This window comes from Anomalospiza imberbis, chromosome 2 (assembly GCF_031753505.1).
Source record: "Anomalospiza imberbis isolate Cuckoo-Finch-1a 21T00152 chromosome 2, ASM3175350v1, whole genome shotgun sequence".
NCBI classification, from domain to species: Eukaryota; Metazoa; Chordata; class Aves; order Passeriformes; family Viduidae; genus Anomalospiza; species Anomalospiza imberbis.
In genome coordinates, this window is record NC_089682.1 from 8312775 (window position 1) to 8318109 (window position 5335).

The 5335-nt window shown below is 47.1% G+C and overlaps 1 long non-coding RNA gene across 2 annotated transcripts; it reads right to left on the reverse strand.

The window, feature by feature from the left end:
• Positions 1-907: 907 nt before the first annotated feature.
• Positions 908-3920, reverse strand: LOC137468246 (uncharacterized). Of its 2 annotated transcripts, XR_010995827.1 has the most exons (3): positions 3744-3920; positions 2376-2831; positions 908-1320 (listed from the first exon to the last, which is right to left on the reverse strand). It is a non-coding gene; the product is annotated as an uncharacterized lncRNA (long non-coding RNA). The 2 variants fall into 2 exon arrangements; XR_010995826.1 differs by lacking the exon at positions 3744-3920 and having other exon boundaries at positions 2376-3011.
• Positions 3921-5335: the final 1415 nt, after the last annotated feature.

Here is a 5335-nt window from a genome sequence, read left to right on the forward strand (position 1 = left end):
CCTTGAGTAATTAGAGATTGGTGTGGGGGGAGGGCTCATCCAGACAGTAACAGGGGTTATTGTGTTTCATAACTGCATCTGACCAGGGATGTGTTGTGCGGAATTCAGAGTCAACAAGAGTCTCTGGTATCAGGGTCAAGTCAGTACATCCTCTGTAAGCAAAGTAATGCACCTCAGAACGATACCTGTGGGGGAGAGAGGACTGGCTGGCCCCTCAGATTTCATCTCTGAGAAGCCAGGTGAGGTATTGCTCACCAGCATGCACAGCAGTCCTTTCCAAATTTGAACTCTTGCTGCTACATTTTCTCTTTGCTTATGTCTTATCAAGAAAGCAAGTGGTTAAGATTTCCTCCTCCTTTTTAAAGATCACATTTAATTTTTCTTTTTTGCTCTAATGATTTAGATGAAATATTTAAGCTCACTGCTGAAAATCCCCCTGGGGCACCTGCCAGAAGGTTGTGAAATCTGGGTGAGGGATGGTGGAGGGGTGTATGCTGTTAATTACTGGAGGTTGGCAACCCCCTAACACTTCAGCTCATGCTCTTGTCGGCGGCTCTGAGGTCTGGCTTTTCAGGAGCTGATTCGTGCAGGCATTTGGAAATAACTGGACTCTGGCAGCAGCTCCCACTCTGACAGAAGAGACCATGACAGCCAGCAACCAGTTTAATAGGTTGCTGCAGCCAGCGAAGTCCTCCGGTGAGGAGCAGTGAAGTGAAGAAAAACAAGGCTCATTCCAACTGCTGCCACAGCAGACAACAATTGGGAGCAAAGAATCATTTTATTGCATATGGAGGGGGGGGAATGAGGAAAGAAAAGAGAATGAGATGGCTTTTTTTTTACAGATAAGGATTTAATGGTTTCTTTCCTTCCCCCCCTTCCTATTAAATGGAATAAAACTACACAGAAGGAGAATTCCACAGATTTTTATTCTTCTTGTAAGAAAAGACGGCGCAGCTGAAGCTTCTTCCTCACATTAAGTTTTCAGAAGGGAAGTCGGTTCCCCTTTCTCTGGCTCCTCATAGCAGCATTTTTCTGGCTCCAGCAACCTAATAGGTTGATTGCTGAGCCTCTTCTGTTTCAATTACTTTTGATTGATTCTCAGGTCTATGTCAGCCACTCGCTGCAGCCACCATCCCAGGAACAAATCTGCAGCAGCTGAAGATGAAAATAGCTTCCGTGACCACTTAAAAGGGGAGTTCAAGCATCTTTTCTAAGCTTGAGGTTACTGTAGCCTTCCCTCAAAATCATCTCTCTGGTCATCTCTCTGCTCATGATGATGTTGCTGTTCCTGATGGCTCGCTGAGCTGTGCTTAGCCTAAGCTAGGAAGGAGGGTGAAAGGAGCTTTAATATCATTAGACTGCTCAACTTGCAGTTGCTGGAGGGCACTGATATTACCACCCAAGAGACTCTGGCAGAAGTCCCTCTAGGTTTAGGGAGTGGAGGGGACAGGGAGATGTGGGACACAGAGCCTCTAAGATGAGTCCTGGGGGCTTGTTTTCATGTTTGGGTACTTACTGTAGGAGCAATGAGAGAGGGAGAGGAGGGAAAGAGAGCTGGAAAAGGAGTGGAGGTGATGTGACTGGCTCCCCACAGAAACAGCCAGCCTTTGCACTTGCTTTGTACACATCTGACTCTTTTCTCAGTAGTAGCAGCCCTAAGACTTCAGACTGGCAAAAGGGCATTTAGGATAGATCAGAGCTAGTCTGGATTCCTGCATAAGTCAGAACAGACAGAGAATGATAGCACTCGAGAATTTGGGTTATTTGTGTCAACAGTAGGATTATATTTCTGTATTTTTAATTTCCTACCATTGCTATCCAATTCAACTCAGCATGGGAACATAGCATAATTCAGGCTGGGCATGACCCTGAGAGGCTCAGAGCAGGGTCACCCCCAGACCAGACCAAGCTGCTCAGGGCTGTGTCAGGTTGGAACTTGAAACCTCCCAGGGTGGAGCCTGCAGAGCCTCCTGGGCTGCCTGCTCCACTGCTGGACTGTCCTCATGGCAATTTTTCCCCACCTTTGCATCTAATCTGATCTCTCTTCTTTCATGGTGTGTCAAGTTTTCCTGCCACACAGACCAGTGAAGTTCCCAGCTCCCTTTCTGTAGGTATGGAAGGGCCATCACATTTGCCTTTAGTTGTCAGGGAAATCCCTGGACCTCCACAGTGTTTGGAAAATGTTAGAGAGTGATGGTGCCATGGGCCAACTCTTGTGGAACTCTTGGATGCAACTGTTGAGTCTCATGGACTTGAAGAGACGTCTCAGGCAATCCCTGAGTCAATACCACTCTTCTTGCTGGTAGTTTTCCTCTGTGCCCAGAGTCCTGAAAGACCTTGTTGATGAAGACTGAGCTAGAGAAAGCACTGATTACCTCAGCCTTCTCTGTTCCCATGCCATTAAATCACTTTCCCTCTTCAGCAATGGGCCTACATTTCTCTGCTTAGCCATTTTTGCTACTGTAGTGGCAGAAGCTCTTCTTGTCATCCTTGATGTTCCCTCCAAGTGACAGCTCTAGATGAGCTTTGGATCACAGGTAGCTGTGGGGAATCCTCATCACATTCCAAGGGCTGGGCTTCTAGTCCCAGCCTGAGGTGGGCAGATGCAACAGGGTGCTGCTTCAGGTGACCCCTGGGGAGAATTTGTACCATTGTCTAAAGCAGGAGGTGTGCAGCCATGAAAGCTTTCCTGCAGGAAAACCTGCTGCACTCAAAGCTTGGAGCAGCTCTGCCAGGAACCTTCCTGTCTCCTGCTTGTGGGTTGTCCTCAGAAGCCAGGCAGGAGAGGCGTGTTCCTGTGCCTCCTGGCTGCTGGGGTGGACAGGTTCTGTCTGCGAGGTATGGGGTCTCTCACAGTTAATGTGTCTTCTAGACATACCCCATTGTCTCTGCTGGGAGGATCTGGTGCAAGGCAGCAGAGGGGCATTTGGGGTGTGGGCTGACAGATTTTGTTGGGATCTCTTTCCTCTCACCCTGAAAAAAGGCAACTGTGGTGCCATAAGGTGGCCCAGCCCCACACTCCTGTCCATGCCCCAGGAGCGCTCTGCCTGTGACACCAGCTCCCTGTGGCACCAGATCTCCGCTGCAGCAGGACCATGAGCCTGGGAGAGTTCCCCTCCTTCCTCCTTGGCTTCCAGGTGTTGGCACAGAGAGGGATTTCATCCACACCATGGGATTGCTTTGAGGCTCAGGAGCCCCCAGAGCCCCTGCAGCCAACCCCAGCAGCAGGGAGCAGATGCAGGGTCAGCCCCCTGCCCCACACCATCCCTGCCACGCTCCCCAGCTTGCTCAGCTGTCTGGAAGAGGTGGGAACACCTTTCCAGGGCTGTGTTTGCCCTCACAAACAACTACAGTGAATGCTCTGCATGGAGAAAGGGCTGGATCCTGCTCTGCCAACACCAGTTTATTCTGCTGGTTTTGGTGGGGGCCTCTGCACGTGGCTGTGGATGATTCATGAGCATGCAGGTGTGTTGTATCTGCACTCAGGCCATGCTAATCCTGTTTAGTCATTTTTCAGAGGATTTCATTTAGATACTGGGCTGGGGCTCTGCATGCCCTTGACAATACTGAACAACACCATTGCTCATATTTAAACTCTCTGACATAGCTAGTGATGGTGAAATTAAAAGAGACAATGACAGAAAGCTCTCACCCAGCAGCGGTTTTCCTCCTGCCAATCACTACTCTTCCATTTCCCCTCCCTTGCTGAAAGCCAAGGATAAGGGGCAGATTTTGCAGCTTACCTGGAAGACCAGCAGGTCTGAGCTCTTCTGGACTGACCTGCATGCCCAGCCTGTTCAAGCTAAACCTACAGAGCACACAGGAGACCGGGCACCACCTGCAGTGAAAACCCACAGCAAACCCCTCACAGAACGTAACACAGGTGATTTGTGCCTGCAGAGACTTTGGGCCCTGCTGCTGCTGTGAGCAGCTCACTCGTGCTCTCACCGAGCCTTTAGCAGAGCCAGAAACAGCCTGGGCAGCTTGGGCACCGTCTCTTGCTCCAGACCAGCTCTGACTGTACACACCAGTTTGCTGTCGTGGCTGTACACACCTCTTGCTGGCTGGCAGAAGGAGAGGGTTGCTCCCTGAAATGACAGCTGAAGATACAGATGTTCTGTGGTTTATTCCATGGCTTTTGATACCTAGCAAGTAAGTCACAGCTGGTTTGCCACACTTTTTTTTTTTTCTTCTTCTTTTTTTTCTTCTTCTTTTTTTTTCTTCCTACTGTTATCAGAGCTGAAAATACGGCTTTGATTAACACTGCAGCAATGGGAAGAGAATGTCTGTCCTGAAATTCTGGTTTAAAAATAAAAACAACTAGAGAGAAATATTTTATGCCCCCTTGATGGAGACTTTAATTTCATCTCAGGTTCCTACCATTATACCACTCAACAGCAAGTGGTGTAGTCATGAGGATTTAGATTAGGAAGGGCATGAATATTGTCTACTTTTCACTGGTTTTAGTAAGCAGCAGATACCTAGAAACCTTTATCATCTGGTCTAGGATTTCTGTGACTTTACCCTCAGAAACTACTTTTTTCTATTAGATACGTCATTTCCTTCACTGTTTTTAAAGACTATAGAAAGAGGGCTTTGTGAAACTTAGCAATTAATAGTAACTGGCCATAATGTCTAAGTAATTATTAGCTACCCACAGAATAAATGAAAGATTAAAAGGTAGTAATCTTCTTTCCTCTTTGTTGCTCACTATTAATGGCTTCCTGGTCTACATACTAAATGGTTATCAAGGCAGTGCTCCATTGCAGAAAATCTGTACCATTAAAATCTGAATTTCCAGAGGGGGTTACTTCTACTTAGAAGATACACAGGTTCAGCAAATAAAAGAAGTTAAAAACCAGGACAAAACAGAAACAAAAGAAAGTACTTTGCATCCATCAGACATGGGAAATATTAAATGCAAGATGAGGAGCCATGGCTAGGATAGTCATTGCCATATAATGAGGAGGGAGAAAAAAAATCAAGTCTTTCCAGCTCCATGCCTCATAAAATCCAACTGAAATCAATCCACAGTTTTGCCAGTCATGAGTTATTCAGCAAACCCAAGGTCAGACCAGTGGAGTCTCCATCACACATCATCGGCTGTTCTCTTTATCCCTGTACTGCAGACAGGAAATCAAGAGACAGAGTTTGATCACTGCAATATAGACAAACATTTGGGGCCAGACTGCAAGGTGATTAAGTGTGCATTAAGGCCCACTCCCATTTAGCAAAACCTTTATGTACATGCTTTGAGTGCCACTGGAGCTAGAGAGACACAAAGAGACATTAAATTTCTTCCTGGATCACTGCTAACTACAGCATAAACATTTAA